Consider the following 15,028-nt stretch of genomic DNA (forward strand, 5'->3'; position numbering starts at 1 on the left):
TCCCTCAACCCTAACCCCAACGCTAACCCTAACCTGTTAATAAGCAACTAATTAATGGTGAATATGTTCCCATACTAAAGTGTTACTTACTTACTATACGTGGGAGCTTTAGCTGGTATGTAACTCCACCTGCGAGTCACAATGTGTGGATGAAAAGTTCGTACACTTAGACATGGTTCGTACACCCAAGAGTATTAAATGCGGTCCGTGGAACAAAAATCAAAAAGTGTGTGAATATGTATAAACTGTTATGATCCGCTGCCCGGATCATATTTTGATTTAGATTTTTGAGTCTTTTTGTGTTTTCTGTTAATTTTGGACTCCTTCGGCTCTTGTTTGTGCACCTCTCAGTTTGGTTTCTATAGTTACTCATTATTTTTACCTGCCGCCTGTTCCGAACGTGCCAACTCTCTTGTGATTGCTGTCTTTATTTAAACCGGCCTTCTTCGTTCATTCAGTCTTGCTTCCTAATTTGCCATACGCAACAAGTGACGACGTTTGGTCTCGGTTCTGTTTATCCTAGCTTCCATGCTAAGGCCCTTTTGTGTTTTTTAGCTCCCATGCTAGCTCTTTTGGTTTTTGGCAAAGTCTGTTTTATTCTTAAATAAATAATTTCCTACCCGCACGCTGTGTCCGAAGCCCGTCTGCATCCATGGGAGAACGAAACCCGTGTCACATAAACTTTGGGAAGCCCAAAAAAATTTGGCCTCCAGGCTCCACTTTTGGGTAGCGCTTATCTAGAATATATTGACTTTTACTCTTGCTTTACAATACACTGTTAAGGGTATGCGAAGCACCGAAATACTAGAAAAAAAGTATCTTTTATGAACAATACGCAATATAGTGTTGCCTTTTTACCAGGAAGCTTTTCATCTTCACTGTTGTTTGTTGCTGCTGCGAATGTTATCGCGTGACATGCACCTGGCTGCTGGATGCCTGTGATAAGTGCGGCGACCTGTTGCATTTCAGTCCGGAAGCGGGCCAGCGGTTGGAAAATGACAGAAAGCCGTTTTTCATCATGCCGTCTTGCAGCCAAGCTTTTGAGTGTTTAAAGGCCTACTGAAATTAGATTTTCTTATTTAAACAGGGATAGCAGGTACATTCTATGTGTCATACTTGATTATGTTGCGATATTTCCATATTTTTACTGAAATAATTTAGTAGAGAACATCAACAATAAAGTTTGCAACTTTTTGTCGCCAATAAAAAAGCCTTGCCTGTACCGGAAGTAGCAGACGATGTGTGTGTGACGTCACTGGTTGTAGGGCTCCTCACATCCTCACATTGTTTATAATCATAGCCTCCAGCAGCAAGAGTTATTCGGACCGAGAAAGCGACAATTTCCCCATTAATTTGAGCGAGGCTGAAATATTTGTGGATGAGGAAAGTTAGAGTGAAGCACAAAAAAAAGAAAAAGAAAAGGTAGGTAGGCGGCGGCAGTGGGACCGTTTCAGATGTAATTAGACACATTTACTAGTATAATTCTGGAAGATCCCTTATCTGCTTATTGTTTTAATAGTAAAGTGAAGTGAAGTGAATTATATTTATATAGCGCTTTTCTTGTCCAGGGTGTACCCCGCCTTCCGCCCGATTGTAGCTGAGATAGGCGCAGGCGCCCCCCGCGACCCGAAAAGGGAATAAGCGGTAGAAAATGGATGGATAGCGCTTTTCTCTAATGACTCAAAGCACTTTACATAGTGACACCCAATATCGAAGTTACACGTGGGTAAAGTGTCTTGCCCAAGGACACAACGGCAGTGACTAGGATAGCGGAAGCGGGAATCGAACCTGCAACCCTCAAATTGCTGGCGCAGCCACTCTACCAACCGAGCTATACCGCTAATAGTGTTTTAGTGAGATTGTAATGTCATACCTGAAAGTCGGATGGCTGCGGTGAACGCCAGTGTCTCTGAGAGAAGCGGAGGAGCCAAGATCACAGCTGCCTTTTTGACAGCTACAGGAGGAGGTCCCATAATCCACTGAAGTCTCCGGTAAGAGCCGACTTAACATCACAATTTTCCCATAAAAAAACTTGCTGGTTGATGTAGAGAAACATGTTCGCTTGACCGCTCTGTGTTAAAGCTTCACAACAAAGAAACACCGGCTGTGTTTCTGTGCTAAAGGCAGCTGCAATACACCGCTTTCCACCATCAGCATTATTCTTTATAGTCTCCATTATTAATTGAACAAATTGCAAAAGATTCAGCAACAGAGATGTCCAAATTACTGTGTAATTATGCGATGAAAAGAGACGACTTTTAGGAGTGTGTGGTGCTGGGCTACAACCCGGGACGTCACAAACACGCGTCATCATTCCACGACGTTTTCAACAAGAAACTCCGCAGGAAATTTGAAATTGTAATTTAGTGAACTAAACCGGCCGTATTGACATGTGTTGCAATGTTAATATTTAATCTCCGTAATATCGCTAAAATTCGCTCCATTTTGTCCACTAACGACGCTGAGATCATTATCCATGCGTTTGTTACGTCTCGTCTCGATTACTGTAACGTAATATTTCTGGGTCTCCCCATGTCTAGCATTAAAAGATTACAGTTGGTACAAAATGCGGCTGCTAGACTTTTGACAAGAACAAGAAAGTTTGATCACATTACGCCTGTACTGGCTCACCTGCACTGGCTTCCTGTGCACTTAAGATGTGACTTTAAGGTTTTACTACTTACGTATAAAATACTACACGGTCTAGCTCCAGCCTATCTTGCCGATTGTATTGTACCATATGTCCCGGCAAGAAATCTGCGTTCAAAGGACTCCGGCTTATTAGTGATTCCTAAAGCCCAAAAAAAGTCTGCGGGCTATAGAGCGTTTTCCGTCCGGGCTCCAGTACTCTGGAATGCCCTCCCGATAACAGTTCGAGATGCTACCTCAGTAGAAGCATTTAAGTCCCACCTTAAAACTAATTTGTATACTCTAGCCTTTAAATAGACCTCCTTTTTAGACCAGTTGATCTGCCGCTTCTTTTCTTTTTCACCTCTGTCCCCCCCTCCCTTGTGGAGGGGGTCCGGTCCGATGACCATGGATGAAGTACTGGCTGTCCAGAGTCGGGACCCAGGATGGACCGCTCGCCTGTGTATCGGTTGGGGACATCTCTACGCTGCTGATACGACTCCGTTTGGGATGGTTTCCTGTGGACGGGACTCTCGCTGCTGTCTTGGATCCGCTTTGAACTGAACTGACGCGGCTGTGTTGGAGCTACTATGGATTGAACTTTAACAATATTATGTTAGACCCGCTCGACATCCATTGCTTTCGGTCCCCTGGGGGGGGAGGGGGAAGGTTGCCCACATATGAGGTCCTCTCCAAGGTTCTCATAGTCATCATTGTCACCGGCATCCCACTGGGTGTGAGTTCTCCTTGCCCTTATGTGGGTTCTTCTGAGGATGTCGTAGTCGTAGTGGTTTGTGCAGTCCTTTGAGACATTTGTGATTTAGGACTATATAAATAAACATTGATTGATTGATTGATTGATCATTGATATATAAACTATCAGACTGCGTGGTCGGTAGTAGTGGGTTTCAGTAGGCCTTTAAAAGTCCAGAGCAGGATGTGTCTTTTTTTTTTTTGTCCTCGCCTCGCACGAGCTAATGTTGCCAGCGCGTGCGGCACAACTCCGCAGGGAGTCAATTAGAAAAACTGGGTTCGGAGTTTTCAAACCATTCATATGTAGCCGTCAGTCAATCTCACCCGACGTCTCGATGTGCCTCAGGACCATGTGAATGTGGTGGGGGAAAAAGCCCGGTTGACGTGACCTCCGTGCTGCACGGCTCTGAATGACAGCGGCTTTGTCAGATGTTTGCAGGGGGAAAGCTAAGTGGTGCCGGCTGGTTCGGCCCACCTCGTGTAAGTCATATTATTAGTCAGCTCAGTGGCTTGGCTAATGACACAGGGGTCTATTACACTTGTGTCTGTAAACAGGCCCCCGGAAATCTGCCTTCAGTCACATTTGTACAGCGCTTGGAACAGACACGAGCTTGTTGGACTTCATTTATTTAGAATTTAAAAAAGGTAAAGTACCACTGATAGTCACACACACACTAGGTGTGGTGAAGTTACCCTCTGCATTCGACCCATCCCTTTGTTCCTGAGCCGTGAGCAGCAGCGGTAGCCGCGCTCGGGAATCATTTTTGAGATTTATGCCTCTAAAGTAAAATCCTCTGAGGTTAAAGGTGCCGTTTGCACATCCTTGCCAACCTTTAGACCTCCGATTTTGGGAGGTGGGGGGTGGAGCGGAGGCGTGGTCTGGGGCATGGTTGGGGCGGGCCTTGGTTAAGGGGAGAGGAGTATATTCACATCTACATTTCACCAACTCGAGTATTTCATATATATTTCACATAAATATATATACATATATTTATATATATACTGTATATGTATGAAATATTTGACTTTCAGTGAATTCTAGCTATATATATTTTAATTTTATTACATATATAAATAAAATAAACAGTTGAATTTCAGGCGGCACCTATCAAATACACAGTAATAAAAACACAGTTGTTCTACTAACTGTACTGTGCTTGCTGGTTACTAAAAAAAACAACACTTACCTTTCACTATTTGAGTAACCTTTGTTCTTCCATTTGCGTACTGGCGAGAGTCACTTGCCATCAGGTGCGCAACACCACCTAAATAGTTGGTCAATCAAAAAGAAACCCCATAACGCTATAGCCAACATTCACCAGGAGATGGCGACAGACAACATAGAATCACTCTATTACAGATTGCGTCGCCATGGCTGTAACTTCCTCATTCTTCTGCTTCGTCTCCTAGTGTGTGTGTTTTTTTATTAAAATCCATAGATGTTGTAAAGTGATTGGGCAGGCAAGCTGTTTATATAGTGGGAAAGCGGACTTGATAACAGGCTGTCCCCACTCAGGTCCGCATGGAGCTGGAGGGGGCGTGTCCTCCAGTTTTGCTGAATTTTGGGAGATTTTCGGAAGAACATTTCTTCCGAGAGGTATTCGGGAGAGGCGCTGAATTTCGTGAGTCTCCCGGAAAATCCGGGAGGGTTGGCAAGTATGCGTTTGCAGCTCCACATTTTTAAAACAGCATGCCAAAATATTGTGAATAAAAGTGTCAAAAAAAAATGGGTTATCAGATTAACCGTGATTCTTATTTGTAACAATTCTTAATTGATTCAAAATCTGTCCTGTGCAGCCATTCGGGCAAATCTCATTGTTGATGTCAATGTTCATATTTACAGCAGTTTTACTTTAGAAAATATGTTCCATACTTCTGTTGTTGCCTTATTTGTGTTTGACTTTATTCAAGTCAAATACAAATTTGAAGCATTTCATTAAACAAAACCAGTTTTCTTTTAAGTGATATAGAAATTGATCAGAACTGTTTATCTATTTAATGGAAGAATGTAGTTAATCATAGAACTGACATCCAATGATATTAAAAAGGTATTGATTTTTAATCAAGAATCAATTTGTTACCCCTAAGAATCAAATTGAATCATGTGGTGTAGAGATGTCCGATAATGGCTTTTTTGCCGATATCCGATATTCTGATATTGTCCAACTTTTAATTACTGATTCCGATATCAACCGATACCGAAATATACAGTCGTGGAATTAACACATTATTATGCCTAATTTTGTTGTGAAGCCCCGCTGGATGCATTAAAAAATGTAACAAGGTTTTCCAAAGTAAATCATCTCAAGTTATGGAAAAAATGCCAACATGGCACTGCCATATTTATTATTGAAGTCACAAAGTGCATTTTTTTTTTTTTAACATGCCTCAAAACAGCAGCTTGGAATTTGGTACTTGCTCTCCCGGAGAGAGCATGAGGAGGTCGAGGTGGGCAGGGTTGGAGGGAGGCGGGGGGTGGTGGGGGTGTATACTGTAGAGTTCCGGAAGAGTTAGTGCTGCAAGGGTTTCTGGGCATTTGTTCTGTTGTGTTTATGTTGTGTTAGGGTGCGGATGTTCTCCCGTTTTATAAATGTACTTGCATGATATTGCTTTTTTATTTTTTATGTGTTAAGTTTAACAGTTTGGCTAAGATAAGTTTGCAAAGATATTGTCGCTGCCATTGTTTAGCCTGCTGACGGCGCCTGCTAACTTGCGTGATGTGTCATTAATACTCTCAGGCCATTCAACAAGCATATATGTTGTGCTGCGTTGTATGAAACAAATAGCATCAATTGAAAATTGACCATTTCAGCCAGTAGCTTGTTGGTAAAAGGAGGGTAAATTTAAGCAAATGCTTGGCTAATGTTTAGCATTTAGTTCTGGTCAATACACAAATTTTGCTCTCTTTGTTTTTTTAGGATCTGACTGATGAACTTAGACAACTTGCACCTGCTGAAACTGAATAAAAGGCTCGGAAAGTGAATTGTGACAGAAAGGGTAGCATGTCCAGGTTAGTATGACACTTACCTGCCTGTGATTTAAAAACATTGTTGTTATTCATTTAACAAAAAAAAAAAAAGCTTTATGTCTACATTTTTTTATAAAACAATTTCCTTCATCTGGATCGGTTTGCAGCCGAGTGTGAAGCGACCGGGATGAGAATCAGCATTTCCAAGTCCGAGTCCATGGTTCTCGCGCGGAAAAGGGTGGAGTGCCATCTCCGGCTTGGGGAGGAGACCCTGCCCCAAGTGGAGGAGTTCAAGTACCCCGGAGTCTTGTTCACGAGTGAGGGAAGAGTGGATCGTGAGATCGACATGCGGATCGGTGCGGCGTTTTCAGTAATGCGGACGTTGTATCGATCCGTTGTGGTGAAGAAGGAGCTGAGCCGGAAGGCAAAGCTCTCAATTTACCGGTCGATCTACAGTACATTCCCATCCTCACCTATGGTCATGAGCTTTGGGTTATGACTGAAAGGACAAAATCCCAGGTACAAGCGGCCGAAATGAGTTTCTTCCACCGGGTGGTGGGGTTCTCCTTTAGGATGAGAAGCTCTGTCATCCAGGAGGAGCTCAAAGTAAAGCCGCTGCTCCTCCATATCGAGTGGAGCCAGATGAGGTGTTTCGGGCATCTGGTCAGGATGCCACCCCAGCGCCTCCCTAGGGAGGTGTTTCGGGCACATCCGACCGGTAGGAGGCCACGGGAAAGACCCAGGACACGTTGGGAAGACTATGTCTCCCGGCTGGCCTGGGAACGCCTCGGGATACCCCGGTAGGTGCTGGACGAAGTGGCTAGGGGGGAGGGAAGTCTGGGCTTCCCTGCTTAGGCTGCTGCCCCCGTGACCCTACCTCGGATAAGCGGAAGAAGATGGATGGAGAAATTTCCCTCATGCAATATTTCTGTACATTGTTCATCTGTGCCTTGAACATAGATAGTTCATACAGGTGAATGCTATTGACGATGCAATTAGACATCCAACAGTTCAAAGTAATAATACTCTTGAGTAGTTTTTTAGAAGACTACTTAGTTATTTTACCAAATTGTAATTGATGACAATATAAGCCATGCAACAGTACTTGTACTTAAGTACACATTTTCAGTCCTCTTTCCACCTGTGTTGATTTACTAGTCAGGGTCCCTGAGGACTAATGACTACAGGCTGATGATGCCATTGGCCATACTTGCTAACCCTCCCGGATTTTCCGGGAGACTCCCGAAATTCAGCGCCTCTCCCGAAATGGAGCTGGAGGCCACGCCCCCTCCAGCTCCATGCGGACCTGAGTAGGGACAGCCTGTTTTCACGTCCGCTTTCCCACTATATAAACAGCTTGCCTGCCCAATCACGTTACAACATCTACGTATTTTAATAAAAAACTGCACACACAAGGAGACAAAGCAGAAGAACGAGGAAGTTACAGCCATAGCAACACCGTCTGTAATAGAGTGATTCTATGTTGTCTGTTGCCATCTCCTGGTGAATGTTGGCTATAGCGTCATGGGGTTGCTTTTTGATTGGCCAACGATTTACATGGTGTTGCGCGCCTGACGGCAAGTGACTCTCGCCAGTACGCAAATGGCAGAACAAAGGTTACTCAAATAGTGAAAGGTAAGTGTTGTTGTTGTTTTTTTAGTAACCAGCAAGCACAGTACAGTTAGTAGAACAACTTTTTTAATACTGTGTATTTGATAGGTGCCGTCGGAAATTCAGCTATTTCTTTTATTTGTAAATATAAAAAAAATAATATATATAGCTAGAATTCACTGAAAGTCAAGTATTTTCATACACACATACACATTTCATATATATATATATATATGACATACTCGAGTTGGTGAATTGTAGATGTAAATATACTCCTCCCCTCTTAACCACGCCCCTGCCCAGACCACGCACCCAACCACGCCTCCGACCACGCCCCCACCTCCCGAAATCGGAGGTCTCAAGGTTGGCAAGTATCCCATTGGCATAAATGAAAAGTCAAATAGTCAATTAACAAAGTTGGGAAACTAAATATATAATATAAGGCCCTCGACTATGGTTTAAAACAGCAACAGGCTGTTGCTGTTCGCCCATTGAAAAGTCAAGACAGTAAAACAAAAAAATGTTTAGGCCCGTTTTTGCTTATCCTCTTTCCTTGTGTTTCGGAAAGCCGCACCCAATAATTTTAAAAGGTTATCAATTGAAAAGTTCAAATGACCACACGGCAACGTCCATCCGCACTGCTACCCCTCTTCACTGTTGCCCGCCACTTGTTTTATAATACATCCATTTATATTGAAAAATGTTTCATCATTTTAGTTGTACCTGTAGATTTTGACATTTCTGCAACACCAAATTGACAATGTTGAAAGTTGTCTTTATTTTTTGTATTTGCAAATGTATTTAAAAAAAAAACTAATTTCAAAATAAAGTCACATGTACATAAGTATTCACAGCGTTTGCTCAATACTCGGTTGATGCACCTTCGGCAGAAAATGTAATAAACTTCCTGCAAGGACATACATTTCAACGTCTTCCAAAACCAGGCACCGCTGAATGGTGTATGTTGTAAAAGTGATGATCTATGACACGTCTGACAGACCCAGTAAAGCACTCCTGACATAAAGACATCAGTGTTGGCAAACAATTGCATCTAAAATAAAGCTTAGAGGTAAGCTATGAAATGGTATTAGAAAGCTGGTCTTTGACATAGGAAATAATGTACTATTAGAAAACTAACACTGTGATTGTCTGGCGACAAGTCTGAGGTGTTCCCTGCCTCTTGTCCAAAGTCAGCTGGATAATGCTGACTTTAAGTAATGATTACCATGATAATTTGTGATACCACAATTTCATGTTGTTACATCTCTATTAGTGACCATTTGTAATATTTGTAGTGTTGGAAGTTTTGTTAATATACTGCAAGTTTATTCATTCTTTCATTTTCTGGGCGAGACATGAGGTACTGTAGTGACGACTATGACTGGTTAAATATGGATTAGAAATCACTTCAGGGTGTCGGGTCAGGACAGCAATTATTCGTTCAGGTGAGTGCAGGACAAATAATAGATTGTCCAAGTCCAGATTTGCAGGTTCATTTGTATATTGAAGACATGCATGAGTTGTTTGTTTGCATTTGTGTGTGTGATTTCCTATACAATCATTATAAATCAACTAAAGTGACCACAATGCAATGAAATATAGGTACAAGCCTGCAACAGGGCTGTTAAATATACATCACTTAGCTGTGTATACACAGTTTACATAAATGCACAGAATTTGAACATCCCAGCCCTAAGTAATTTAATAATTATTAGAATGTAAATAGCACCACAACAATAATTCAAAATGTTCCATTGGGGCTAACAAACATGTCCAATGCTACACACAGGCCCCAATCAGGGTATGATATTTAGCTGGCAGTTAGCTTGTGAACCTGATGCCTAACAGCCATTAGACTACAATAAAACTGACCAAATGAGTTGCAATATAGTTTTAAGCAAAAAACAGGTGATATTAAAGTTTATATAAAGTAACTCACTTTGTATTCAAGCACACTGCCAATTAAACAAATGACATCGAAGTTCACCGTAACTTTCAGAGCTTGCTGATGTAATGATGTGTTCAATGCCCCCTCCAGTGTCGTAAAAGTGAACTACATTCAAGCAACTCAATGACACAAAAAGAAAACAAGCGTTCCAGAGACAGTCTTTTGTACAGGTACACTGTCAGGTTCAAACACCAAACTATCTAATACACAAGGCAAGAGGAAGGAATCAAGCAGAGACAGAGTTTAATTTTACTCATGAGGAGAGATGTATTGGGTTTTACACTCAGTAACAGTTTCGCCCTACGCTCTAAGGTACAGTCCCACGTTCTCCTCTATTCGGGAGGTCCTCTTCCTCCTATCCAGGAGATCGCAAAAAGCCGCTGCCTGACCAGGGCTCAGAAAATCTGGAAAGACTCCTCCCACCCCTACCAATGACTGTTTTCACTGCTGGACTCTAGGAAGAGGTTCTGCAGCCTCCGTAGCAGAACCCTCAGGTTCTGTAACAGCTTCTTCCCTCAGGCCGTAAGACTCTTGAACGCATCATAATTAAATTATCCCCTCAACTCCCCCCAAAATGGATTAATTCGCTGGAATAAAAAACACAATACAACATACATCCATAAACCTGGATGCATATGCAAAAGAGCAATGTATTTATCTGTACAACAATCTATTTATTTATATCTAGACCTTATTGTTTTTTTTATCCTGCACTACCAAGAGCTAATGCAACGAAATTTTGTTCTTATTTGTACTGTAAAATTCAAATTTGAATGACAATAAAAAGGAAGTCTAAATCAGATGAAACAAAAATTGAGCGCCTTTTGTATGAAAATAGGCCTGACTAAACCTGCTCATTGGCAGTGCGCCCTACGGTCCGGAAAATACTGTACTTATTAACTGTGCATTCTGCAGGCAATGGTAGTCCATCCGTCCATCCATCCATCTTCTTCCGCTTATCCGAGGTCGGGTCGCGGGGGCAACAGCCTAAACAGGGAAACCCAGACTTCTCTTTCCCCAGCCACTTCGTCTAGCTCTTCCCGGGGGATCCCGAGGCGTTCCCAGGCCAGCCGGGAGACATAGTCTTCCCAACGTGTCCTGGGTCTTCCCCGTGGCCTCCTACCGGTTGGACGTGCCCTAAACAACTCCCTAGGGAGGCGTTCGGGTGGCATCCTGACCAGATGCCCGAACCACCTCATCTGGCTCCTCTCGATGTGGAGGAGCAGCGGCTTTACTTTGAGTTCCTCCCGGATGGCAGAGCTTCTCACCCTATCTCTAAGGGAAAGCCCCGCCAGACGGCGGAGGAAACTCATTTCGGCCGCTTGTACCCGTGATCTTATCCTTTCGGTCATGACCCAAAGCTCATGACCATAGGTGAGGATGGGAACGTAGATCGACCGGTAAATTGAGAGCTTTGCCTTCCGGCTCAGCTCCTTCTTCACCACAACGGATCGGTACAACGTCCGCATTACTGAAGACGCCGCACCGATCCGCCTGTCAATCTCACGATCCACTCTTCCCTCACTCGTGAACAAGACTCCTAGGTACTTGAACTCCTCCACTTGGGGCAGGGTCTCCTCCCCAACCCGGAGATGGCACTCCACTCTTTTCCGGGCGAGAACCATGGACTCGGACTTGGAGGTGCTGATTCTCATTCCGGTCGCTTCACACTCCGGTGAAGCGACCGGCAATGGTAGTATGACAGTTAAAAAATACATCTTACTGAGGACTCAGCATCCACTTACACCAAAGTACTGAGATGAACTTCTCCTTCATGCTTTGCAAACACAAACTCAGCCAAAATTTAAGTGCTGACTGAAAAAACGTTTACCCTTTGGGCAAAAAGGTGTTTGTATAGTATGCTCCAAAGCTCTATATGTCAAGTGCCTGGTGTCCAACAGCATAGCTGGGCCAAAAATAAAAAAATTTCAATGCGCCCCTGAAGGTATAGAGTGTACTTGATTGTTTAATACTGACAGAGTAAGCAGCAGAAATGGCTCGGATACATTTTAACGTCTGACTGAGTGTCTGTGAAATCGAACAGTCATATAACGGCAGATAAATCCTTATAAAGTGTCATTCTAAACACCGGCTTCACGTGGAATATTTCTATCTACCATCATAGCGTGCCGTTGTGTTTAACGCCATTCTTGAAATTGTATCCTTCACAAGTGAGGTGTTCTATCACCGCCGCCTCGTTTTTAATCTCAGGTGACTCTCTGACTGTCGGCTTGACTGAGTGCCAGCCAAGCGCCGCCACCAAGAGGAAGGAGGCGGAGGATGCAGATGAAACAGGAAGCGATGACTTCTGGGCAACCAGTCTCATGCGGTGGTCCTATCTCTCAACAGCGTGCGTACAGGTACGCATCACACACACAAACTTGATATGACTTTCATTTTTCCATCTGACGGATGTTTCTATCCAGCCAGGCTGCCTGTAGTCACATTCTTTATCTGCTGATGCGGCGATACTGTCGCCGTCCATCTTGAACAGGCAAGGTCATCAGATATTCACGGAGCCTAATTAAACAGGAGGAGATTGTTCCCTCCCTCTGTGTGTTTCTTAGCAATGACATACAGACCTAATTAACTTTGGTTTAATATGAATTTAGTGCCCGGGCTCTCATTCTGTGTGTTGTGCCTTCACAGAATACCAAAACGTCAATTAGTATTTTTGCAGAGCCACATCAACACAACATTAAAGGCCTACTGAAATGCGATTTTCTTATTTAAACGGGGATAGCAGGTCCATTCTATGTGTCCTTCTTGGTCATTTTGCGATATTGCCATATTTTTGTTGAAAGGATTTAGTAGAGAACATCGACGATAAAGTTCGCAACTTTTGGTCGCTAATAAAAAAGCCTTGCCTTTACTGGAAGTATGTGCGCGTGACGTCACCGGTGAGAGGGCTTCTCACATCCACACATTGTTTATAATGGGAGCCACCAGTAGGAAGAGCAATTCGGACCGAGAAAGCGACAATTTCCCCATTAATTTGAGCGAGGATGAGGATATTGATAGTGAAATACTAGGAAAAAAAAGTATAATAATAATAAGATAAAAGGCGGCGGCTCCGGGTGGCGGCAGTGTGAGCATTTCAGATGTAATTAGACACATTTACTAGGTTAATTCTGGAAGATCCCTTATCTGCTTATTGTTTTAATAGTGTTTTAGTGAGATTGTAAAGACATACCTCGAGGTCGGATGGCTGCGGTGAACATGCCAGTGTCTCAGAGAGAAGCCGAGGAGCCAAGCTCACAGCTGCCTTTTTGACAGCTACTGCAGGAGGACGTGTAAGCCACTGATGTCTCTGGTAAAATATATATCACAATTTTCCCACCCAAAAACATGCTGGTTCGCTTGACCGCTCTGTGTTAAAGCTTCACAACAAACAAAGAAACACCGGCTGCGTCTCGGTGCTAAAGACAGCTGCAATCCGCCGCTTTCCACTAACAGCATTCTTCTTTATAGTCTCCATTATTAATTGAACAAATTGCAAAAGATTTAGCAACACAGATGTCCAAATTACTTTGTAATTATGCGATGAAAAGAGACGACTTTTAGCCGTAAGTGGTGCTGAGCTAATATGTCGCCTTCAACCAATAAAGTCACAAACACACTTCATCATACGAGTCATCATTCCGCGACGTTTTCAACAAGAAACTCTGCGGGAAATTTAAAATTGCAATTTAGTAAACTAAAAAGGCCGTATTGGCATGTGTTGCAATGTTAATATTTCATCATTGATATATAAACTATCAGACTGCGTGGTCGGTAGTAGTGGGTTTCAGTAGGCCTTTAAGGGCCATAGGAGACATGCTTGGTAGACTTTCGTATGGAAGGACTTGAGAGCCCTGACCTCAATCCTGTCAAACATTTTGAGGTTGAACTAGAACATATATTGTGCCCCATAATCAGTGACCCATTACCTGAACAACGGAAGGGCCTTTTTGTTTCAATTCCTGTAGGATCTCTTGGATTTTGACATAATTCTGTACTAACCCCAATCCAGGGGTCACCAACACGGTGCCCGCGGGCACCAGGTAGCCCGTAAGGACCAGATGAGTCGCCCGCTGGCCTGTTCTAAAAATAGCTCAAATAGCAGCACTTACCAGTGAGCTGCCTCTATTTTTTAAATTGTATTTATTTACTAGCAAGCTGGTCTCGCTTTGCTTGACATTTTTAATTCTAAGAGAGACAAAACTGAAATAGAATTTGAAAATCCAAGAAAATATTTTAAAGACTTGGTCTTCACTTGTTTAAATAAATGCATTTATTTTTTTACTTTGCTTCTTATAACTTTCAGAAAGACAATTTTAGAGAAAAAATACAACCTTAAAAATGATTTTAGGATTTTTAAACACATATACCTTTTTACCTTTTAAATTACTTCCTCTTCTTTCCTGACAATTTAAATCATCCATCCATCCATTTTCTACCGCTTATTCCCTTTCGGGGTCGCGGGGGGCGCTGGCGCCTATCTCAGCTACAATCAATGTCAAGTAAATTGATTTTTTTTTATTGTAAAGAATAATAAAAAAAATTAATTTAATTCTTCATTTTAGCTTCTGTTTTTTCGACGAAGAATATTTCTGAAATATTTCTTCAAACTTATGATTAAAATTCAAAAAAATTATTCTGGCAAATCTAGAAAATCTGTAGAATCAAATTTAAATCTTATTTCAAAGTCTTTTGAATTTCATTTAAAATTTTTGTTCTGGAAAATCTATAAAAAATAATGATTTGTCTTTGTTAGAAATATAGCTTGGTCCAATTTGTTATATATTCTAACAAAGTGCAGATTGGATTTTAACCTATTTAAAACATGTCATCAAAATTCTAAAATTCATCTTAATCAGGAAAAATTACTAATGATGTTCCATATTTTTTTTTATTTTTTAAAAAGATTCGAATTAGCTACTTTTTCTCCATTTTTTTTTTTGGTTGAATTTAGAATTTTAAAGAGTCAAAATTGAAGATTAACTATGTTATAAAATTTTATTTTCATTTTTTTCGTGTTTTCTCCTCTTTTAAAAAGTTAAGTGTTTTTTTCATCATTTATTCCCTACAAAAAAACCTTCCGTAAATGGAAAAAAAATGTACGACGGAATGACAGACAG

The 15,028-nt window shown here is 42.0% G+C and overlaps 1 long non-coding RNA gene across 2 annotated transcripts in view; it reads left to right on the forward strand.

The window, feature by feature from the left end:
• The window catches only part of LOC133544236 (uncharacterized), a 204,018-nt gene that overhangs the window by 63,393 nt on the left and 125,597 nt on the right, over positions 1-15,028 (forward strand). For both annotated transcript variants that reach the window (XR_009804611.1, XR_009804610.1), the window contains exons 4-5: positions 6,300-6,391; positions 12,120-12,268. This is a non-coding gene — a long non-coding RNA (uncharacterized LOC133544236). The remainder of the gene's footprint in view (positions 1-6,299; positions 6,392-12,119; positions 12,269-15,028) is intronic.

Source organism: Nerophis ophidion, linkage group LG27 (genome assembly GCF_033978795.1).
Source record: "Nerophis ophidion isolate RoL-2023_Sa linkage group LG27, RoL_Noph_v1.0, whole genome shotgun sequence".
NCBI classification, from domain to species: domain Eukaryota; kingdom Metazoa; phylum Chordata; class Actinopteri; order Syngnathiformes; family Syngnathidae; genus Nerophis; species Nerophis ophidion.